The sequence below is a fragment of the Saccopteryx leptura genome, chromosome 3 (genome assembly GCF_036850995.1).
Source record: "Saccopteryx leptura isolate mSacLep1 chromosome 3, mSacLep1_pri_phased_curated, whole genome shotgun sequence".
NCBI lineage: Eukaryota > Metazoa > Chordata > Mammalia > Chiroptera > Emballonuridae > Saccopteryx > Saccopteryx leptura.
Genome location: NC_089505.1, coordinates 306200661 through 306226134, shown reverse-complemented (window position 1 = coordinate 306226134; position 25474 = coordinate 306200661). Strand labels below are relative to the sequence as shown.

The window sequence follows — 25474 nt, the reverse complement described above, 5'->3', positions numbered from 1 at the left end:
TGCTAAACATTTTCTCATACTGTTTTTTAGAAGGGTAAGGCTGCCCTCCCATCATAGCTCTGAATGTCCACTTCTCACCCATCCTTAAAGAAAAATTACCTTCATTACCTCCATGGAACTTTGTTCTTCTGAATACTCCAACCATCAATAGTTTCTTTCTCATAGGTGTTCCCTCCCCACTTAAAATCTTGTCATATCATTTTAGCTTTTAATTAGGTACAATTTGCATTTATTACTATTTTTTATGGATTTTTAAGAGCTATTAGAATAGAAAGTTGCATTTTAGTCATTGAGAAATTTTAATAAACTAATCAGCAGCAAATCCATAGCTACACCAGGCAATTTGTTCTCCCGGTGTAGAAGGCGTTGTCTTGCCCACTGACTGGTTCTCTTGCTTAAATTTTTCTTTTTTCATCTTCTGTCTATATGACTCTCCAACAGATTCAAACAGACAATAAGCCAAGCAGTATTCCCATCTTCCTTGATTAGATGTGAAATGGTAGAGTGGGGTGTCACTCATGGGCCAACCACTCAGTCTCTGTTATCAATTAATCTCTCATAAGAGCTGAACAGAGGAGATCGTGATGATTCTGTTTTTCAAGATCTGTAAAATTATGGCTAGACCAGAATTTCAGAGATAGTGCCAGATTAGAGACCCGTCCTCCTTAAAGAACATATTCACTGTCTGCTGCGTAGCAAAACTTGAATTCCCTGTAAACTCCATAGTAAATCATATTTTTATAGTGGGATTTGATTGTAAAAATTCTTTTGGCTAGGACTCACATTCTCATTTGTAGGACAATTAGCCAATGAGATAAAGACTTAAAATTTTTTGAAGAAAAAGGAAACTATTACACATTCTGCCAAAGATACTGGCTCTTATTTCTTATAGTTTTCTTAAATAATTTAGAATTAGGAATGATTTTTCAGGAAAGGCATGTAAGAGACCATGGAAACACAGAACATCAGAGGCATGCTTTGAGATCGTGTAAGTAAAATTTCTTTTTTTACATCTCAGGAAACTGAGGCCTGGGGGTGTTTAGAGATCTGCCTAAAATCACAAAACTCATTCTCACCAGAGAGTGTTCTATAAGCTAGACTCTATTAAAAAATGCAAACCAGTGAAATTCTCCTAGATCTAAAAGGAGTTCATGTGTCACTTGTACTTAGGACCTAACAAGAACTTGAAGGTATGAACCCAGGTCTTTGTGACCATGGACAATCTTGCTAAATGCTAGGGTGAATAATTAGATCCTGTAGTAAATTCTTGGGATTGAAACAAATACCAGAAAAAGCATTTATTGTTCATATGGACTCCTTGCAGAAAATTCATTCTAACACAAATACTCAAGCACTGTTGCTATGGGTGATCTGAAAGTATGAAGCTTTATGAGAGAGTACCTTCTTTGTGAAGGCATTTTTTTAAACCATGCCAAAGGAACCTGACCCAAATCATGATGACAATATTAACCATTACTCATACACCACTTCTGCACATCAGAGAACTAAATCTTAGAGAGGACAAGCCTAAGTCTAAAGAGCTAGTGAGTGGAGTAATCAGCATTAGAACTCATGGATTCTAAGTCCTACTTCACTGCCCTATGCTTCAAGTGACTCAAAATATATCACATCTTCTCAATATTAGGGAAACCTCTTATGTAAGAAGAGTTCAGCTGTTTCTCAGTAATGTCACCTCATTGAGAAACACTTGAAATACTTCCTCCAGTACTGGAATTTTCCCAAGTACACAACAATATTCTTCGTAGCTTAATAAATAACATGAGGCTCTGGCCGGTGGCCTCAGCGGTATAGTGTCGGCTCTGTGTGTGGAAGTCCGGGTTCAATTCCTGGCCAGGGCACACAGGAGAAGCGCCCATCGCTTCTCCACCCTTCCCCCTCTCCTTTCTCTCTATTTCTCCCTTCCCCTCCCATTGCCAAGGCTCCATTGGAGTAAAGTTGGCCTGGGCTCTGAGGATTGCTCTATGGCCTCAGCCTCAGGTGCTAGTATGGCTCTGATTGCAGCAGAGCATCGCCCCCTGGTGGTCATGATGGGTGAATCCTGCTCAGGCTCATGAGGGAATCTGTCTGCCTGCCTCCCCCTGCGCTCCCCCCCAGCTTCTCACTTTGGAAAAATACAAAATAAATAAATAAATAACATGAATATGCCATTACATATACTGTATAATTTATGCTTAAAACTGATGTATTTGTCAAGGAAGTAAAATCAATCCTTACTGGATTATGAATGTATTTCACAGCCATTAGACTTACATTTTTTATTTTGCACCATAAAGAGTAACAATTTAATAATTCAAAATTAAAGATTGATTTAGCCTAGTGAAGTGTGGTTTTGACTACTTGAAAAACAGAGTTTATTTTGTTGTTGTTGTTTTGTATTTTTCTGAAGTGAGAAGGGGGGGCAGACAGACTACTGCATGCGCCCTACCAGGATCCATCTCATGTGCCCACCAGGGGGCGATGCTCTGTTGTGGCCAGAGCCATTCTAACACCTGAGGCGGCGGCCATGGAGCTATTCTCAGTGCCTGGGCCAACTTTTTGCTCCAATGCAACCTTGGCCTGTGGGAGGGGAAGAAAGAGACAGAGAGAAAGGAGAGGGGGAGGGGTGGAGAAGCAGATGGGTGCTTCTCCTGTGCGCCCTGGACGGGAATCAAACCTGGAACTTCCATACACCAGGCCGGCGCTCCATTGCTGAGCCAACCGGCCAGGGCTGAAAAACAGTTTTGTTTTAAAAACATCCTCTAGATTTGCTTCTTTGTTGTTTCTGTAAATATCTAAATGAAGTCATTATAGTTGTCGGGCCAATGAAAGAAATATGTTACAGGAAAACAGGATTTTCATTCATATTTTTAAAGTTATTGGTTATGTTTAAGTCCACCAGACACCAGAGAATGTGATTGCAAATCTGATTAGAATTAGAACAAAATCAGCCTTAATGGTATTGCATCTTCTAATGAAAGTGAAGGATTCTGTTGAGAATGTGAAGATAATGTGACAGAATGATTATTTGTTTGTCATATAGCTACACTTATATCAGTGAATGCTGAAAAAAGATTCCATGAAAAATTACGTCTTTGGTCCATAAGAACACTTTGCTCATACTATTTTCAATTAAGCCTCTGCACTGTATGCTTAGTAAAACACACTTTCTCATTCCCTATTGATATCTCTGTTGTTTCATGTCGTTAATGAAAATAGAGCAGGACACTCACTGCTCAAAGGGAGGACCAGAAGCATAAAGCTGAGCTCTTGGCTAAACTCTGCCCAGGTCTATTGTCCTGCCATTGAATAGCAACTGCCCGTGAGTTTCTATAACCTTTCCTCAAACATGCTCAAAATCTCCACCCAAAATACCACGTAAAATGGCAAAGTGTTAAAGTGAAAAACAGCACAAGAAAAGGTGCAAGTCCTGGCAGGAGGAACATAACTCAAAGGTATGACACAAAGTGTGGGAGCATCTTTCTTGTTTTTCTCACTCATCACAGGGACTCATAAGAGGCCGTATCCTGTGATGCACAGAGACAATGGCCTTTCTTAATCTGTACTCTACTACTGTAATTTGTAAGTTCTTTAAAGTTTTATGTAATTTGATTTCTCCTAATTTATGAACCCCGCATCCTCTTAATTTTATATAACAATCTGTACTTTTCAAAGTGCTTTCAAACATTTGATTTTGACAGCCCTATGGAACATGTCACACAACTAAACCCCTGTGCCCCTTTAAAGGATAAGAAACAGGGAGTTTCCAAGGTCATACACACGGAAACACATTTAGGGGTATTAGATCATAATGAATCTGAGTAAATGGTATGTGGGGGTTTTTTTCTATACTTCTTGCAAACTTTCTATAGGTTAGCTCAACTCTCCAAACCTCAAGGGCATTTTGTAATTATTTTCAATACAAAAAAATAATTTTAAATGATACTGAGAGATAGGGGAGTTAATAATTTACATATGCTAGTAGAGCTGGTTAGAGGCAAAGTGAAGAACCAGAAACCTGGACTTCTACTTACTCACATTTCCTCCCAACCAGTGATCCATTTTTGTATAAACCGAAAACTAATTTCCACTTAAAAGTATTTATAAACCGTAATCACACCTTTTGCCAACCAGTCATCAATAATCAATACAATAGCCCAGGGAAAACCATAATTATTATTTAACCTATAACTTTAAAAAAAAATTCCAATAATTTGAGGGAGGGAGAGAAACACATCAATTCATCGTTCCACTTAGTTGTGCATACACTGATTGCTTCTCCCATCTGCACTGACAGGGATTGAGCCTGTGACTTTGGTGTGCTGGGACGATGCTCTATCCACTGAACCACCTGGCCAGGGCATAATGACAACTTTTATTTATATATCATATTATCATTGCAAATAATTTTTACAACCCTGTTTTATTTGAGCCGCATAGCACTTTAAAAGAAGTAAATAGCATAGGCATTACGACTGGACCCACTCTACAGATTAAAAATTAGGCTCTGGAGATTACTTCTATCATTATTATTACCAAATGGCAGAGTCATATTCTGCAGACAGACACTCAAGTCTTAAAATTCCAGCCCCAGTACCCTTTCTAATATATCCTCTTTACATTCCAGCGCCACTTCATACATGCAATGTCCGTATCTAAAACTTCTAGGGCTCACGTTGGATCTAGGAATAGCAAAAATAACATTTTCTTGAAGAACAAAACAAAGTGACTGAGAAAGATGCCTATGTTTTATTTACTAATATTATATGAAACAGCTAAGGTAAGGTGGGTACTTAAAGTGTGCATGTAAGTGCTTTTATACATTATCTAATTTAAATTTTTCAATATCTCGATGACATAAAATTGTCACGGTCCCCATCACACACATAAGTAAACAGAGTCTGAGAGCTGGACTTATGTCACTGAAGTGAGTGACCTCTAGGAGCCAAGGCAGGACCTGGACCACTCCAGATGCCCTGCCATGAACTAAATAGTCCTTATTCCATTCCACATTTTCACTGTTTTTTTCCTTTAAGCTCAGTTAATATTTTAACCAATTTCTTTTCCATATATTCAATACTTTTAAAATTCTGTGATTAATAGAATCCTTTTCAGGGATACAGTTTGTATGGAAAAACATATGTATGAAAAAAGCAGGTGTCACATCTTATTTGCAATGCCAGCCCTGGGCACACATGAAGCATTCACTAAATGTTTGTTAAATGAAGGATGTTTGGAGTTCTCTATTAAAAAGTTTTTAAGATGTCATGGTCTAAATAGTTAAACAGAAGAAACTTAATCTAAAAATTAAGTTGGTTCAGTTTGCCAAAGCTCATCTTTATAGCAAAATAAATAGTTTCAAAGCCAGAAAAAAAAGAAAAGAAAAGAAAAAAAATGTCATGGGTTTAATTTTTTTTTAAAGCCATCCCTTGGGAAGTTGAACTGCTCTGTCGATCATCTGACTGTCTGGATAACCGCTTTGAGATTATAATCTCTTGTCTACGTGACTAATTTGATACTCAGTCTCACTGCTGGTTGGACTTGGTGAGTTTTCCCTTTGCTCTCACCAGTCCAGATAAAAAGACATGAACGCGGCTGGCTTCCAAAGGTGCCCTCCCAGGTGCCTGCTGAGCGTGAGGTCAAGATAAGTGGCAGGATCCACAGGATACCCTTTCCCATCTCTTTTCTTTTAATCCAGGTTTCCATCCATCCCTTCTGTAGTTTCTTCACACTCCCAAATTTCTGATACTTCCTTGTCTACGTTTTTTCAAACCGGAATGGTTAGGCGCGCTGAGAGGACTGCATTCACTGCCTCCTTCCTCCGTTAGGAATATGGTGTCTGACTTGTGCTGTGCATTCCAGCACAGCAGACTCCTGAAGTTCACGTCTTAACTGTACTGCAAAGTAAGGGAATTTCAGGGTAAAACCTGCATTCAAGGAAGTCAGTCGCACATCGGGCTCGTGTTACTCATGCTGGCACCGCTTTAAAGCATTAAAGCTATTTCTTTCAGACGCTGCCTGTTATCACCCACTTGCTGTCCATCACCCTTGCCTCAGGCTTGGGCTCTTAGCCTCTGGTTCTTCTTACTAATGCACCTGCCAGCCTCTGACAGGGGTACTTGCAGATTCTGCAGCACAAGGCTTTTTCCTCTCTTGGTCTCAGTATATCCTCCAGCCGCGTCTCAGAGCAACCTCTGCAGTCAGCTGTGTCCAGGGCCCTGTCCCCCACACCTCCTGCTCCCTCTTCATTATCTCTGTCCTGTCTGTTGTCCGGCCCCTTGCCCAGCTCCCCCTCTCTGGATGGTTTTTCTTACTTTGCAATTTATTTCTCTACCTACTCACAAAAGTCCGGAGGAAGCAGACCGGACTGGCCACATCCCGATTTCTTGGATGATATTCCCCCTGTTCACTTTTTCTGTGTCCCTCTAACTGTTTTCTAGTGAAAGTTTCCTTGGGTTTCTAACACACTGAGTTTACCTGATTGAATAACTGTCTGTTTCCGGGGTTGAAGTCACAACAATAACACCCAGGTTATTGTTAATGATTACCAATCATCATATTTAAAAAAATTTTTTTTAAATATTCTTATTAGTTTTCTTTTATGTCATTTAATATTTATATTTAAACATGGAAACCTGCCCTGACTAGATAGTTCAGTTGTTTAGAACATTGTCCCAATGTACAAAGGTTGTGGGTTCGATCCCCAGTTGGGGCACATACAAGAACAGATCAATGTTTCTGTCTGTCTCTCTCTCTTTCTTCCTCGCTTTCTAAAATCAATATAATTTTAAAATTTTAAGCACAGAAACCTAGGCAACTGTTGTCACGGTCACCATTTGGCTAATGCTCACTGAAAAAAGGAGTATGTTTTTTACTCTCTCAGGGCAAATAATCCTGATCTTGTGCTTAGGAAATGACTCCCCCAAAAGACTGAATGTCACTAAGTACCCACCACCTGCTGGCCACTGCTGTTCACTTTTAGACTTTGTTATATCTAGTCAAGTCATTCTAGTTATAAGTAAAGGAACTAGACTGAACACAGTTACACCTTGTGGGAACTAGGGTGTGAACCCCACTCAATTCATCTTCAAAAACCAATGCTGCCCCTCAAAAGCAAGTTCTATATAAATGCTAAACAGTAGAACCCAGTCATTAATTACATGGAGGCAGTTTACATTTTCCTGTAATTCACACCTTTTTCTTCCCCCAGACTAATTAATTTCCAAAGCTGGTAAAGTGCTTCTTCTCACAGTTTACTAGGCTTTGGGGTAAAGAGCTAACTGAAGGTCCGCTGTGAAGCTGGCGAGCAGAAGACTGAGATCCCAATAAAAACGTGTTAACTGGTGTACAACACGGTGCCTATTAAGCCAGAACAACTGCTCCAGAACACAGACAGGCCTATATACATTGTTCGTGAAGGGCTGGCCTACATGCCCGTCTCTCTCAGACTTGTCCCCTGGGCTCAGGCCCAAACTAGCTCTAAAAGGGTTAACCAACCCCCCTGTGGAAACACTACTGTTTATTGAGAATCTCAGGCATCACAGCGAATGTGCTGCTCAGTGTTTTCAGAAAGGCGTTATTACTATTCTCCAGGGAAGCAAGACATAACACGTGCTTACTTAATGTGTTTTCCATCGATGTACTTGTCCTTGTTTATTAAATCATTTCCAGAAATTCTTAGGAAATGTGAAAGGAATTTATCAAGCAAATGTGTTATCTTTTCCTCCGACAGAACATCAGCTCACTTCTTGAAAGATCCTTTTCCAAATTCTTCTTTGGTTCAAGCTGATTTTAACAAACTTAAGTCTCCATACCACAATTGGGAAGCCAATGGATGCAGTTAATTTGCATCAGTCTAAATAATTTTTCCTGACAGATGACTTCCGTTCCGAGCGCCAAGTACTTTTTAATCCTAGTCAGGTTATTGCTAAGGATAAACGATTTCACATTTCTCATAAAGATGCCAGTCATTAAGAATATTAACGCAAATTCCTTCCCCTTGACTAGAATGAGCTGTCATTTCAGCAATGTTGCCGCGTCAGCCTTTCCATTGTCAAACACAACAAATGATGAGAAAATCAATTTACTCTTTAGAATTAGTCAAGTGAGGAATCCTTTGAAATGGAGGCGCAGGGTTTTCCTCTGATGCTCTAATCACATAAAAGCGAGTACTGTTTATCTATCTATTAATATATATATATATATATATATATATATATATATATATATATATATATAATGTTGGCAAAATGTTGTGAAATTTAATAAGAACTATTTGCTGCCATAGACCTTCCAAGCAGAATCTATCTCTGAAAAAGAATTCCCTGCTCCTAAAATAGATGTTTGATGAGCAACAGATGTGGTTCAAATGAACCCTTGTTCTGCTGAACTGAGAATATACTATTTTGATCTGTAAAAGGCATAGTCCTGAAAGGAGGGGAAATGGCTATGGCGTGGCCTTGGTGTTGAAGTTGGTTGTGGGGTTTGAATATAGTTATTTATTCCATAAAGCTTCTCTCAAAAGGCAGAATGCAAACGAGCTTATAATTAATAGTTTCTAGGGGTCCGAGGGTGCCATGCGTGCTGCCTATGAAAAAACTTACATTTTTTTATACTCTAAGAATGTGTGGATTGAAGCAAATCAATGGTCGCCACTACCTTTCAAGTGATGTACATCCTGGCAAAGATTTGCAAGTTCCACAACTTAGTTTCTCCACCCATTAAGAGAAGATTAGATCATTGTTCAAGAATGACAAGCATTTAATATTTAGAAATGACTAAATAATGAAGTGCCTGAAGTCTATAGAAAGGCTGGGGAGAAAAGAAGATTAATTTCAAGCCAGAATCTAGTACAAACATGACCTTCTTATTGTAAATCTCATGAGTAGGAAAGAAATTACATCTGAAGCTTTGTTTCTAGGGCTGAGAATTTGAAATTATGTCAATATTAGGATGTTTCAGATGGAAAAAAAGATCTCTTTATTATAATATCCTGTCTGTGGAGATGAGAAATATTCTTTCCGCTACCTTTTACTGAAAGAATGCAGTTAGTAAAGATTTAAATGACAGGAATGGAAGGGTCAACTTTTTATTCATTTTCCCGTAGGCAGGACTGTTGTTAAGCCATCTCAGGAAAGAGAACAATACTTAGCTCCCAAAAATCTCCAGGTGAGAAAGATAAAAATTAAAAAGGGCAGATGGAAAAGCTCAGGGGCCTTGAAATTAATAAAAATCAGTTTGAGCTGATATAATTTCAGTTAAAATTCATTTTGATTTGCAAATAGCCTGACAGCAAAACTCCAAAGGCTGTGATATTTGGCACTAATTCTCTGCAGATTCCATTTAGTATTAGTACTAATGTCTAGTCATTGTTTTGTTCACTTCTTGGTCATTAGAGGGAGACCTAATCTTGGATTCTAAGATGATTAAACACAGGACATCTGACACTGGACACATGGGATAAACAGCAATTTATTAGTCACCTACACTAACAGCCAAGGGAGGAGGACACTACATGCCGTAGAGGGCCACACAGAGAATAAATTCAGGAACAGTAAACAAGAAGAAGCTATTGGAATCAGGCTTTGCAGTAAAAAGAGGGTGAGGGTGTGATTGGTTTGTTTCAATGACTTTGGGTTTTCAGGGAAGTGAAATTTGTTTGGCTGAGGACTAGGTGGAGTGCAGCTCATTCAGCTATAAAAGAACTAGCCAGGTGGGTGTCTTTCCCACTGGAGGGGGTTATCAGGTAAAAGCAGGAGAATCACAGGCCTTTGGGATGCTGTGAGGTTCAAAGATATCAAGGCAGCCCATGAAATCTTAGGTTTTACAAGCTTGTCATTCATACAAGCTATATTGGTTTATATAACATTCATGTTCCTTGGCTATACCTGACCTCTAAGAGTAATGTCTTTGCACACCTGTTGAGTCTCATGTGAAAAGTCACTTTTGCCTGGATTGATAAACAGGGGCTAAAGCAGCTTCATAGCAAGAGTGCCCACAGTCCATCACTGTAATTAGCTAGATAACTCATGCATAAGTATTCTTTGCTACTTACTTTGACATGAATGAAAACAGGAAGAGAGACCTAAATTTGGAGAAATTGCATATTTGACTTTTCACTTGATTTTAATTTGTCATGAAGTGAATGTTGACCAACTTCAGGCTTATAGCCAATGGCCAAAAAATGATCTAGCTTGCCAAAAAGAAGGGATTTCTACTTTTCATTCTTCAAGAATGCTGTCAGAAAACCAGGTCAGACTATCTCTTACTTTTCTTGCAATTTAACAAGTGAAGAGAAATGACATTAGGTTCAGATCTTAGTTCTGTCACTTCCTAAGCTGTGTGAACTGTTTTCACTTCTATATCATAAAGATAAAAATGGCTCTATGGTAGGACAGTTAATTGCCAGGTTAGGCATGCACCTAAAGCACCCAGCTCCGGTCAGTGCCCGAAACCCAGTGGCGACTCGTTAAATGGTGGCTGTGATAAAGGTTATGATTCTGACTTGAGCAAAACAGAGTGTGGGAAGTTCCTATGCTTGAACTACTAAACTGCATTGAGACCTCTGTCATTCTTGAAGCCCAAACCTCAAGAACTTGAGGCTAAAATTCCTCTTTAGAACCTGAATTGGTTTTTATTGTTCCAAATTAGTAGGGGTGGGAAAATGCTCCTAATTCATTGAACATTTTGTATGCCTTGGAAAGCGCGTGCTACGTAGACACCCCGAGTCTCTTACGTGACACTGCGGTCAGGCCACCATCATTGATGGAATTTAAAACACATCGCTTTCACCAAAGAATAGCAGGAGAAATGTCAGTAAGAGCCCTTTAATACTAAGCCACAAGACATTCACTACCTGACAGCTCGTGTTCAATATTTCACCTCGTGTCATAGAACAATTCAGCAGAGAAACTGCTGTTGGTTTGTTAGGCTGCTGTTGTAATAGCCTGCATTTTTTCCGACAGTGGAGGAGTCCCCCGGAAAATGCATCCCAGCAGTCTGTGATTTCCAGAAACCATACCTTTGGGGAATTCTCCCTGCATTCTGTTAAGCAAGCATCACTTTCTAGGTGCTCTTCCGTACAGAGGCCGGCATTCCTATTCCCATTCCCCTCATGAACTTAGGTCCTGCAGGGAGCTGACTCCAAGTTTAAACACTCTTTGCCGCTAAAGTTGGGATGCCCCTACGTTTTATAAAACTTTTTAATTTATGAGAATTTGTAAATACACACACAAGTGAAAGCTATCACAACCCCCCAGCTGCCTATTGGACAGTGTCAACATCAGTACTTCACCACCATATGGTGGCTTTCACCTGCACCCAGGGAGGTGACATAGGGCCCCTCTCACTGCAAGACGGATGGCCCATGTGAGGTCAGATTGGCTGCGGGATACACTCAGTAAACACACATGAAGCACCAGTTCAGGCAGGCTCCTGTCTTGGCCACTGGGAGGACCACTCAGTTCCCCAAACCTGTTAAGCCAGACAACACATGAGAAATTATAACAGAAAAGCAGAATTGATGAGGTTAGAAAAAGGAGGAAATTTTGGAAGGCTTCTGTGGGAAAGATGGGATTTGAAATTCAACTTTGAAGGAAGTGGGAGTGAAGACATTCCAGGCTGAGGAGGGGGAGGGGAGGAAGGGTGGGAAATAATTTGCGGGCCATTTTGGAGGCTGACTCATAGTTGGACCAGCTGGGGTAGGTGAGGCAGTGGGAAATCAGTGGGGAGGCCTGTGAAAGCTTTGAATGCCAGGATGAGGAACTTCCTCACTGTTGGGGAGCAGTGCCAGGAACAGGGCAGGGTAATCATAATCTAAAGAAAACAGGAGGGCCACAGTTGGGTCGGGAAGGTAGCAGAGACGACCCAAGCTCTGAGGTGAAGAACCCTCCTCCTGGGCTGCTGCTGCCACAGAGAAAAAAGCGGAGATGGATGGAGGATTAAAATAGAGGGTTGGCCCTGGCACAGGGAACTCCCTACAAACCGTCAGTGAGAAAACAGGAAAGCGGGAATCAAGAGAGGCAGCAGAGGCACCTGGCCTGCCTCTAAGAAACATCAGTGTTTACTAAGCACTTGGTGTCTGGAACGCCTGCCTTTCCAAATCCCGCATCTTCCTCATCCACTCCATCCCGCCACAGGCAGCTACTGTGCTGGGTACTGGGGACGGGGCTGCTGGCTGTGCCTGCAAGCCCGACTGCCCTCCTCCCCCTCCTTCCCGCTCCCTTCCCCCCTGCAGCCCTTCCCCCCACCCCCCACCCCCACCCGGAGCAGGCGGCCAGCTGCAGCTCCCTGTTTGTTTGCGGAGGTTTGCATACACAGATTGAGTTGCCTTTTTTTTCCAGTCAGTTCAGCAGTGTCCCGAAATTCACCCCCAGTGTAACTTCTGCCTCTGCTCCTCCTCTTCTTGGAACTGCCTTTTGTTTGGCAGCCTTGGTTCTATGGGGGTGTGTGATGATAATAATCCTCGGGCTTATATAACTCTCTTCATCTTGCAAGCACTTGGCAGACAGTCCCTAATGAAGCTTCAGGCTGGTGTCAGGCCTGGTGGCTGTAGCGGCAAAGAGGAAACCCCAGCCTGAGGCTCGAAGGCCAGGAGGCCAGGAGAGAGGGCAGTAAGGGTCAGAGGCCAGGCTTTCCTGGCTCCCGCTCTGGGGAGGTCAGGGGAGATAAGGAACAATGACTCTTGCCTTGAGGAAGAAGGAGGTCCAGCTGCCACCTTATCTCTGCTCCTCTGCAGGCTGCCAGTGCCCAGAGCTTGTCCTGTAGAGAGGGATTTTGAAAGCAGCTCTTGTAAGTATGATGCTCTGCTTTTTCTTTAAAAAGGAAGGAAACAGACTTTTCTTACTGTCTAGTCCATTTCATGTTATTTATTCACTAGAGTCGTTTCCCTTATTCATATTCTTAGAGGATGGAAAGTATGCTTGGGTCCGTCCTGGAAGGGTAGGAGGTTTCTGTGATAATTCACTTAACCAGCTAGCATCCAGGCGAGGTGCTGGAATTGGCCACTTTCACTGAGTGCTAGTGATGCTCAACTGTTCTACACACATGTCACCTGGGAGTGGGCCCTGGGCTGTCCACCTGGCTTGTTAGGCAACAAGAAACAATGCAGCAACTTTGATCTTCAGTTTCCCTGCTTGCGCGCTCACAATTCCAGATAAATATAACTGTTGGAAGTTTCTTTTCACGCTATGAAATAAATGCCATCTTTCCTTGTAGGCTTGAAACTTGCACCGGCTTGTGTAAACTCTATAAAATGCTGAAACCACAGTGGATCTGAGAATTGTTAAGTTTTTCACTGCATAGCTGAAGGGTCTAAATACACTAAAGGAACAGGGACCGTCAGAACTGAGAGCTCTGTTATTAAAGTATGTCTCTGTAAAGAATGCTGAATTAAGAGCATTTTTTTCTCATAGACAATGCTCATTGCTTTGAGAAAATGTCTTTCAACAAAAGGAGGATTTAAAACTCTTGAATAACATTGAGAAACATGAGTTCTGCACTCTTAGAAACCATGACTTGCTAATGGAACAAGCCAAGAAAATAAAGTTCTGCTTTAGGTAGTTGTACAGTTTGCCTTTATAAAACCACCATTATAACTTGATACACTATGAGATACAGAAAATTACTATCATTATTTCAGGTAAGAGATATAATTTGGTAATAATGTAGGAAAGCAAGGCCTCTCACTTTAAGTAACATGAGTGCTGTGATTAATCCACCGAGCTTGTCTTTCTCTTTAGATAAAAAGATGTGCCTATCACATACAATGTGTATATATATTTATATATGTGTGTGTATAATATAAATATATATGTTATTTATCTTGAGCTCTCACATTTGCTGTATCTAGCTAATACTCAGTATTTTTACAGTATAATGTACAAAATGGACCACGTGGAAAGATTTCCTATCAAGTTTCAGAATGCAGCAGAGCTATTTTTCATTATTTATCCAATAAACATGGGAAACTTAATAAAATTATGTCTACGTTTAAGAGTCTGTTTATATGACATTTGCACTTAGAATTCTCTGGGGTTTTCAAGACATTCTAAGGCATAATTAAAGTTGAAAATGAGACTGGATTCTAGTTGTTTTTTACCCCTAAATTTAAAAGTGATCTGTCAACACTAAATTCTATACTGTAGGTAATTTCATTACCCAGATCAGCCACATAATCTCTACGTTAGCCTCAAAGGCATACCCAGTCACTGTAGTAAGAACACAAACTCTGCTGGGATTGGATCTGAGGCTTGTTTTTTGCCATCACCTGGTTATATGACCAGCAGCAAGATCTTTAAGACTTTAAGCCTCAGATTTCACATCTATTAAATAAGACCAAGACTACTAACCCCAAGGAGAGGATTGTTGAAAGGAACAAAAGGAAGAAATATGTGTAATATATATATATCATAGTGTCTGAAATAGCAGTGTTGCAGCCCATTGTCGGGCTTTTCCATTAACCCTATTTTTTCATCTTCAACTCAATTTATTGAGCATCTACTGTGTACTGCATGTTATGCTGAGCACTAATGATTCAAAGGTGAATAAGATTAATTATCTGCCCTAGAAGAGTTCATAGTTTGAGGAGACAGATAATTTTCTTAACAATATAATACCTACAAAAGTAGAAGTGCATTCAAGATTAAGTGACAGAATTGAGGCCAGAGTGATTATCTCTTTTAGTGAAAGTCAGAGGAACGTTCATGGAGATGAATGTTGATTGTGTGCCTTTTAATGTGTCAGCAGGAGTGTGGAAGGACATTCCAGAGAGGAAGAGCTTTGGAGAGCAAAAGGTGTGAGAAAGCCTGGGGACAGGAACTGGTTTCAGTTGGTGCTAACATATCATATCTAGAGGGGGATGGAGATTTATTCCTGAGGGCCCAATCTTGGGTTTTCTGATGCTTCATGCTAAGGTGTTGGGACTAATTGCTGTAGTGAAACTCACACTCAGGAACAGACCAGCTCATGATCCACAAAATGTTCGTTGTATAGGTTCACATCCATATAAAAAGCTTGGGCTAAAATGTAAGTCAACTACATCACTGTTTGGTTGTTTAGTTCAATAGACTATATTATTTACTTGATTGTTTTTAGCAAACCCATCTCAGTGATGGAAGCATTATGACACGAGCTCCTTTCAGGCTCACTAATCACTGAGGAGACAAGGGAAGACTCATATGGGGCTAAGAAGGTGGAGAGTAGATATTATTGATGTTTTGGGGAAGATTTTCTTATAGATCATGTAGTATCCAGTATGAAGTGTGGATTTGGAAAATGCCTGAGGGAGACAATACTATAAACTAGGAGTCAGTTAAAGACGATCACAGGGCCCAGGTGAGAAATGCTAAGATCCTTAGCAGGGTAGGTTGACAATAAGGGCACATATCCACAGATATTTAGAAGGTAGACTGTTTTCAACTTGGAGACTGAATAAAGGGAATGTGCAAAAAAGGAAATGTCTGAGATTTTCATTTGGACTTGGGCAACTGGGCAGCTATAATGGAATCCCATTAAACAAGAGGAGGCACAGGTTCACAGGAGAAAACTGAGTTAGTTGGGTTAATGTTGGGTTGAGATGCCACTAAGTGGTTAGATTGCAACACTGAGTAAAAAATCAAAAGTAGCTTTCTAAAAAGTATAAAACTTCCAGATATTTCTTGGAAATTTTAAAAAGAATCAAAGTCTAGGCCCTCCCTATTATGCTCAGTGTCCCCAAGAAATGTCGATATCCAGGCTCCCTGGGCTCTGAACTTTCATCTTGCGTTCCTGCTGTTGAATAGATTATTTTCCCATTAACTTTTCAACAGGAAGACCATGTCTAGAGCACTCTTGACAATAGCTGTGTATTCACTCAAAAAAAAGTAATTGTTACTTCTGCTGAATTTTAGGAAATGGGCAGAGACTAGTAAAAAATCTGCAGGCTAGTAGAATGTTCATAAAGTGAATATTTATTTTTCACTTCCCTTGAATTGGAGACCCATTCAGCTATTAAAGTAAATGAGGTCATTTCTAGGTCCAAAGCATTGCTTAGCCTATGACCATTTCCTCCTTCTTCGGTGTGTGCGAGAAGTTTTCCCCATATGCTTGAATGGTGCAAAATAGGGATGGAGGGTGGGTAACATTTGTGAATTTTTAAAAGATGACAACTGAAAGAACTTTAACATTTAGAACGGATAGAAAACAGTCTGCTTAGCAGACAGGAAGCTGTGACTGTCTAAGTCTGAGGTCTGATTACTTGATAACCTGAGTTTTCTTACACCCTTACACTCATCTCCGCTCAGCACTTAATCTTCTATCAGATTTCCTGGATTTCATAGTTCTTGCCCCACCTAAACACTTCAGAGCAAATACATTTATTATGAAAGGGGCTTAGCCCCAGACTGCATGGCTAGTCTCAAAAAGTCTTATAATATTTCTTTCTGATGAGTAAACTGTATCGACACATATACAAGCAGATTTCAGAACCTACTTCTACCTGTAAACATAAAGAGTTTCATCAGTCACCAGAAAGATAGTATTTGAATAAAAAGAGAAAGGAAAAAAAGATAGTATTTGGTTCAAGTCTGACTTCCTTCTGGCTTCTGATGGCTCACTTCAACATTCCCCAAATTCCAGAAGTTATCTTTGGCTTTGAAATGACGAAAAAGGTTTCTGTTGTTGCTAATAATCTTCCTCCATAAAACAACAACAACAACAAAAACCCAAGAGTCCCAAAAAGGAACTGTTATTATCTCAGTTATACAAAATAATCACCAACTATATTCTTTAGAATAAGATGAACTTGCATCATGGGAAAACTTACTGTTTAAAGAAGGAGCAAAATATACTTGGGGAATTCCCATTAGCACAGTCGAAAGTATGAAAAATATACTGAGCTTCCATATATGGTGTTGGCCATCCCACACGTAAAGTCTTGGCTTCATAAACCCTTGCTACAACCTCTCAATCTCTTTGGGTTTGCTGACATAATGTTTCCCTCCAGGCTGGGTGTGCCTGAGCCACTGTGCTCCCTACACAGTGTTTGGAGAGTAGGTAGGATACAGCCATACAGTCCCACAGACACCTGAGTGCAGAATATTGTTGCATTTTACTTCATTTCTGAGCTCTGTGGAGAGCTGGAAGCTCCCCAGCTCTCTCTTGGGTTTGGCTTCCTGCTCACATGTTTTCTGGTCTCATATCATTGTGCACATAGCAATAGTCCCACGTGCGTGCACTGTCACAATGGCAAACTTCGGGTGATTCAGTGCAAGTTTTCTAACAAGGACATTTCGAACCTCCCAACTACTCCTCAGGGAAAGCAGTTTGGAACCGGTTATTTATTACTTAACAAGGCCAGGGGAGAAAGGACAGAATGCACTTCTGCGGCAAGACTAAAGCCACTTGTAATAGACAATTAAAGTACAACTGCTTAAGAATACAAACTTTTACCTTACACATCTGTCTAAATGTGTATGTGTGTACAGCATTGAAAAATGCCTCCAGCTCACAGTTTAAAAATATCAGTTACTGTTTCAGTCTTTCACTTTGAAAGGTGCTAGTGTTTTCCACTGAGGATTATTATTTTAGTGACATTTTTTTTTCTGCAGCAAAATCTGATGTGTTTACGAAGTTTGAGAGCCAGGAAATGCAGCTCAGTTTCTGAACAACTGGGAAGCCAAGAGAATCCACTTGCTTGCCGGCATGGATTTGTGAGTGCTAAGTGCAAGAACACTAATACAGAGAGAGAAGCCAAACCAAACTTTTAAAGTACAGCTCTTAAACCACCAAGTATAACTTCCTGCCATATTATCAGCAGGTGAAATTCTGGCGCACACCAACACTTAGTTATGGATGATAATGTCAAGTCGATGGGCCTACATGCTGAAGTTTTGTAGAATTTTAGAGCAGGAAGGAATTTGGAGGTCTTCCAATCTTGTATTTTATTTTACCAACAGGGAAACTGAGACTCATCAGTTCTTTCTTTCTCTCTTTCTCTGAACGAACACACACACACACACACACACACACACACACACACACACACATTTCTGAGTCTTGTGCTGAGTCATTGCTTACATAAAATATCATAGGTCTGGCTTAAAAGAAAGAAAGGGCCCTGACCTGGAGCTCGGCCCATGGTCCCCTGAGCCATTCAGCTTTGTATGGTCCAGCCTCAGGGTTGTAGACCTACAATTTATTCTTGCTTCCAGAACCGTTCAGGGTCTTAGATTACATATTTTTGGCTGAAACTTGAATAAACTCCAAAACAAACCAAGGATCACAATGTGAGTAGGTTGACTCTCCAGTGATGTTCAGACAGCTCATAGTAGTTACTGGGGTCCCATTATGATTAGAGTCTAAGATGTAGACAGAGCCTGAGGTACAACCCTCACACTGAGGAGCTTTAAGACCTGCCCGGAGAGACGAGACCTTCACTGTGCTGGCAGCTGAGACTATCTGACTAAGCCTTACGTCATGTGGCACAGATTTTAAATGTTGTCAGACTTCTATTGATAGAAATCAATGAAAATTGAAGTTGTCAAGATAATCGGACTTCAGCTGATCCCAGAATGGTGCTTAAAATTTGTATATATGGAGGACATAATGGTGGGCTTTTAAAGATCAAGAATAGCAGAAATGGAAGCTTGAAGAGGGTCTTGTGGATGGAACCCAAGGAAGCCAGGCCGATGGCTGCTCCTGGAGCAGCACTTCCCAACCTGATCAGTGGACCACAGAGGCCCCAGCATTGACTTACATTATTATCTACTATGCCCATTTATAATGAATTATCACAAGTTGACACACAGAAAGGAGGAAATGGTCTGGGCAGTACACCTGCTGGGGTTGAGATTATGGATCTGAGAGCTGTGATGGCTCAGTCATCCTTCTGTCTGGCAAATAAACTTCATCCAGCATAGCAGGAAGTATTGGACTTTTATGAGTATACATACAGTGCAGGTATTTAAGCTGCCTCTGTTATTTCTTTAACAGCCTATAACATTTTAATTATTACATGATTCTCCCATTTGTTATACTTTTTTTTTTTTTTGTATTTTTCTGAAGCTGGAAACCGGGAGGCAGTCAGACAGACTTCCACATGCGCCCGACCGGATCCACCCGGCACGCCCACCAGGGGGCGATGCTCTGCCCATCCGGGGCATTGCTCTGTTGCGACCAGAGCCAGTCTAACGCCTGAGGCAGAGGCCAAGGAGCCATCCCCAGTGCTGGGCCATCTTTGCTCCAATGGAGCCTTGACTGCGGGAGGGGAAGACAGAGACAGAGAGGAAGGAGAGGGGAAGGGGTGGAGAAGCAGATGGGCGCTTCTCCTGTGTGCCCTGGCCAGGAATCGAACCCGGCACTTCCTCACGCCAAGCCGATGCTCTACCACTGAGCCAACAGGCCAGGGCCCCATTTGTTATAGTTTTAATGATGATGAATCAAAGCCCTGGTTTATACAATTTATGAAAACTCTGATCTCACTCCATAAATATGTCTTTTGATTGCAAATAACCACTACAAGGGAAATTATATCATTATTAATGGCTTTTAAAAATTAACCCAAGTAATAATGATTGCTAGTGTTTATGGAATGCTTATTATGGGCCACAAACTCTTCTAAATAAATGTTTTTCCATGGATGTTTGCATGTAATTCTCACATCAGCCCTATGGGGTAGATATTATATTTCATCTCTATTTTCTCTGAGGTGGATACTGAGGTAGAGAAATTAAGTAACTCATTCAAGGTCACACAGCCAATGAATGCTAAGGCCTGAAGTCAGGCATCTAATTCATTCCAGGCTCTGCTGCTCCTTGTAGAAGATTCAGAATAATCTCAGAAAGCTGTTGTTTTAACAGTAGGCTCTGCCAACGTGACCACAGCCCAATGTTCACAGCCTCACATTCAGACGTCCATTTTTACTCCAGGAGATCACAAAGTGCCACGCATAAGTAAAAATACAGCCATGTATATGTCTTCCTGGAACATAATTAAAAAGCTGAAATCTGCATGATGTTTATAATAATTTGTAATATTATCAGAGACATGGAGATAGAGAATGTAAAAGTTCTAGAACTCATCCACTCCCAAGAGAGACGCACAGGGGAGGGAGTGATCAAAGGGCCAACTGGCTTGGGTGCGCCAGGATTACAGAGGATGGCGTAAGCGGGTGGAGGAGTCGAGCCTCTGTTGGAAATGGAAAAAGATGTGATAAGGGTGGCGTGGGAGGAAGAGCCCTGCAGCAACAGGCCAGCACCAGCGAGGCCCCTCTGCAGCAATCTCCCCATAGGAGGGAAGCTTCTAGAACAAAGGAAAGGACCTAGAACTGCCCATATTTAAACTGAGTCACCAGGAACAGTTCAGAACAAGAGATTCCAGGTCTAGTGTATTGAGGGAAATAATCTCCACCTATTACCTCTGATATTCTTCCTTCTTCCCATATGGTTGTATTCGCCAGTGAAAAGGTAAAAAAAAAAAAAAAAAGCCCCAAATGAAATGAAATGCTTTAATACTTACAAGAGCAAGAGAAATATTTTTTAAATGTAGAAGAAATTGTGGGTTGTTAGTGTTTGTCATTTTCCCATTTTTATATTTTATATTTTCTTATAGGATATATATCTTGCATTTCTTCTTCTAACCTATATATATCAATAGCATATCCACATTTATATATAATGCATACAAGTTAAAATGTGCTACTGTGGCAGCAAGATTGCTTCAACAAATAGTTAATGCATTAAAATAGGCATTTCTTCTTATTCCAAGTATCTAAATTGATTTTAGTCACTTACTTTTTCAACTGCCATAAATACAAAATAGAAACAAACTGAGCCATTTGTAAATGCTTACTCTGCTATTCATCAAATGGTAGTATGCACCAACTTCAGAAGATTTTATGACTCGGCACAATTTCCTTTAAAATAGATCTTGTAACTTAAAATGAGACATCACTCAATTTTTAAACCTGAAACACTTTGTAAACTTTTTAAAAGAAACTCTTCTTATTGGTTATATGAAAATCAATCAGAGAACAATATGAAATGAATCTAATGGAAAGTCTTTCCCTTGAAGAGAGAGTCAAATGGAAATTTCTGCAAAAGGACTAAATTACCCACAATGCCTCAGGGTCTCTGGTGAGTAAGTGGAAAAAAATCAGTCTGGATGAAATTTGAAGAATGTTATTCCTAATGACTTTGAAGTTGTGAAAGGGCAACATTGGAAAGATAAGAGAAATCCCTGATTAAACGCAGCTGACAGAACTTCTGTCTTCTTCCATTGTAGGTGCCGGCGGCCACCCACCAGCATCTGAAGAAGGTGAATTTGGCAAATGATTTGCAGGTTTCCAAGACAGAGGAATTGGAGAAAACCTTCAAAGGTACTCATATCAAATATTTATCTCTTGATAAATTGAATCAAGGCACTAATTAAACCTGAACACTCCGTGTCCTTTGATAAGAGGAATGGTTCAGGGATGGGGAATTTCTAAGAAAGTGAGGAGTCCTGCACCTTCCTATCTTGTCATCCTTCTTGGATGAGAGCAGAGAGGGGGCCTTTCTTGTGGCAGAGCAATTTCACAAAATTAGTCTTCAGGAATGGCAAAAGAACCATCTGAAAAATGAGTATCTAAAGAATCATATAACTTCATAACATGTCATAAGCTGTTCAGGAAGCTCTGAGGAATTAGAGGAACAATGAATGGCAGGCCAGAGACACCAGTCATCCACAATCTCAGGAATGAAAACTGTACAGATCGCCTGTCTTGTTCACAGCTTACCTTCACAGTTACTTGCCTTGGCCATTTAAATATTAGCATCAAGACTATTGTGGGGCCAGGGAGAGTTATTGGAGACTCATCTCAGCAATACTACCCTGGTTGCAAAAACCATTCTTTGAAAAGTTGATTCAAATGAGTTTACACCCCAATGAGTCTTTTCTCAAATCTTAACATTGCAAGTAGTTCCCTTTCACACACACCCCCTCCAACCAAAACTAACACAATGGAAGTGAGTTCCCCTTGATTTCCAGCTGCAGCTCTTGACAATCTTTGCCCTATATTTGATTTCATTCAAACCTTGTATTGGCCCAGGTTGGCTTGAAAAAAGTTCTTTCATCACTAAAAAGTTCATGAACCTCACACAACAAAAACAAGACAAAATCTCCAACAAATCTGACCTGAATTTCAGGTTTGTCTTTTGAGGATATATCAACCTCTTCCTAATACTTATGGAATTAAACACTTTGTCCTCACACTACAATTGGCAAGTGAAGATGGGAAATGGCTGGAGTATATGGAAGATGGGTCAGTTCCTTAACATAAAATCATGATCATTGGCAGTTTTTCCATAATTCTCAGAGCTTTGTCTACAGGTGGTCTTGGGAATCACCGGTAATATACTGGATGCTGATTATCACACAAGCTCAGTCAACAATAAGAGAAGACAAGTTTCAGTTTAAGGCTCCTTGTTTCAAACCTCTAAACAGGAGAGGGGAAAAAAATCACAAAACCAAAACTAAAAAATATAACTATTTAGGAATAAGTTCAATAAACAGCAGAACTGTGACTTAAGAATTCTTTATCTTCTGGAGTCAGTTTTCCAAACTTTTAGCCCAACACATCACTTTTTATTTGAAAAGAAAGAAATTGGAGGTCAATATCATGCCATGCAAAATTAACTGTAGAAAAGAGTGTCAAAGACCCTTAAGACTGGAGCTCCTCTATATCTTCCAAGAGGCCACTGCAGACCTGATTTCTCAATGCCATCTGTCTTAATTTCTGTCTGTATGGGCAGACCATTTTTCTGAGATGCCATTTTGCTTATTATCTGGCCAGTAATCTTTTGTTTCACATATTTCTCCCTTCAGTTGGTAATTTCACCACTTTAAGCATATGTCCTTTTCATTTCTCAGCATGTCCTTATTATAAGAAAATGGAAATGTGTTTACTCTAATATTGGATCAGGTTAAAATCACATATTTCAAATTGAACACAGGTGACACTTTGTTTACAAATCTGTGGACTTCCTATGAGAGCAGGCTCCAATGTACATTTTCTGTCTCTGGACTGGAAAATTCAAAGTCTGACCAGCTGCCAGCATCCGAGATCTCTGTCCCTCCTCATCTGTCGTTTGAGAAGGATTTGATAGGTAGCTGAGTCACTTTGTACCACCACATCTGTATTCACAAATCTGCAAGCCTCCCATTTGGTAAATTCTATAGAAAGAAATCAGCCCGTAATGTGTATGCTTCAACAGTCAGGTTTATAAAATTATGACCACTTTAATGGGCCTTAGGTTTTCAAAATGCTGCCCTGAGCATGTTCAATGGCCCGTCTGCTCATGTCATCTGGATAGAAAGCTCTTTCATTTAATATCTTTCCAGCTTTAAAAACTGCTTACCTGCAGTTCATTGAACTTGGCCTCACTTCCTAAATACATGGGGCCAAATACATAACAAGGAAATGTTGTAAGCAAATCTCAGAAGCTGCCCGAGCATCTCCTGACTGTTTGATTGCCAGAAGATACTCTCTTGGTCTAGGCAGAAACAAGTTGTATTCACATATAACAAGACTCCAAAAAGACAATTAATTTTCACAGCTCAGGGGAGATTTGGAGGGTTCTTGTCAAAAGTGTTCACACCTGTGGAACAGACTGCTATTTTTGTAGAGCCTACTTTCCAGCTTGAGATACATCTGCCAAAATCTGAATGGCTACTATTGTACCTTCTGGACACAAACACTGCCCTATTGGACGAGGTCTAGTGGACACAGACGAATAACTATGTTGTTTTTAAGGAAATTAAGACGTTGCCTTAGCCCTGTTGATACCTATGTAGGATGAAAAATTTAGTCATAAATTTTAGCTGAGCCTGCCTAGTACTTTATTTTTGTGTGTGTGTGTGTTAATTCAATTACTTAAGTTATACGCAATACATTAACTTCAATTTAACTTATTTTTGTTAAACAGTCCATAGACCATAACAGTAAACTAAATCTCATCAAGGGATCAATTTTGGATGTGGACTCTAAAAACTGCTAAAATTATCTTTATCCTAGTATCTAATGAGCATTAAAATCTTAGTGCAAAATGTAAGGAACTGAATTGGGGTGCTAAGAAGCAGACTCCTAATTTTATGATCATTTCTCATTAACATTTCTTTATTACACAGAGTTCTAATAGTTAAAATGATGTATTTTCTGTAAAAATAATATACCTAACATGTAATTTTTGAGTTCAAAAAACCACACACACTTAACCCAAGCTTGTAAGTCTTTCCTATATGATTATATGTTATGTGGAATCATAGAAAATTGCTGTTACTTGACTATTTTTGACCTACAAAAACAGCAGTTTCAGATGGTACTACCTAATTTTTACATAATTGGAATCTTGGAGAGGGTACAATTTTATTCCAGTTTTTTTCACTTACCTTTATATTAAAACAGTGCAGTTTTTGCATTGTCTACAATGGTTCATAGTTTAAACTTGTGCATTATTTTCACAATGGGGTATGGGATTTATAAGTTGATGTGGGACATAATAGTTAATTTTGGGGTTTTTTTTCTCTGTAAAAGGTAACAAAAACCTTCACAAACAATACCTTCCCTCACACAGCCATTTTATCTGATTGCTCCCTCCATGCCTGTTTTTAAACTGGTGACTTCTCATCACCCTTCCATCCCTGTGGGATGGACACTTTCACATGTGAGTGTGCACACAAACCGAAGAGATAAAACCAGTGTTCGTGTGCACAGGCACACAGCTCTGCACACACGTATGGGCATAGTTAAATGGGTCTGTTTAGACAATACATCCATAAAGCCAACCAGTTGGTGTTTAAAGAAGATACCAAACTTCAATGGAATGAGAAGCATTGTCCTTGTCAGGCTGTGTGCCTTTGTCTGATGCTCTCCATTCTCATCTGACTGAGACCTGTCCCAGCAGATGGCCCTCTCAGTATGCTTTGGCTGCCAATAGAATAGTGCTTTGTCTAATATGGCAAGGAAGCAAACTCTAGGGATGTTGACAGACCAGAGGAAAACCCTGTGCTCTTGCTATAATGATACATTCAGGCAGGAAGTTAAAAGGAAAATAGCCATTCCCCTGGGAGTGAGGGGTGGGGAGTGGGAGGGAGGGAGCAAGCAGTTTAATTATGATGAGGGAAGGGGCTAGGGGACTGGGACAGTCACAAGTGGAGATCAAGGAAAAAAGAATGGGATGATGTCATTCTTGACTGGGACAGTCACTGAAATGAAATCAGGTCACACACAATGGTCTTGTTCTGTGCCCAGAACCGTAAGTGTTACAAGAGATTACTTTGTAGTAATGCTTTTTAGGAAAGATCTCAGGGCTCTGCTCACATGAAGATAGCCCCATGGCATCTTTAGGATGCATAAGAAGGGCAGAATCATTCCATCTGGTGCTGAAATGGCCTACCCTGAGTTTCTAACACTTGTTTAAGGTCTAAGCCACAGTTGGAAGATAGGAAAATGTCTGGATTCCTA

The 25474-nt window shown here is 40.3% G+C and overlaps 1 protein-coding gene across 6 annotated transcripts in view; it reads left to right on the top strand.

Annotated features, from left to right (window-relative positions):
• Window positions 1-25474, top strand: part of SULF1 (sulfatase 1) — a 169424-nt gene that overhangs the window by 12057 nt on the left and 131893 nt on the right. For 5 of the 6 annotated variants that reach the window (XM_066378925.1, XM_066378922.1, XM_066378918.1 and 2 more), the window contains exons 1-2: window positions 12514-12786; window positions 21256-21349. The gene's annotated coding sequence lies outside the window, so the exon portion shown is untranslated. Of the gene's footprint in view, window positions 1-12513; window positions 12787-21255; window positions 21350-25474 lie in introns of those variants that run through there. The other variant, XM_066378919.1, reaches the window with a different exon arrangement.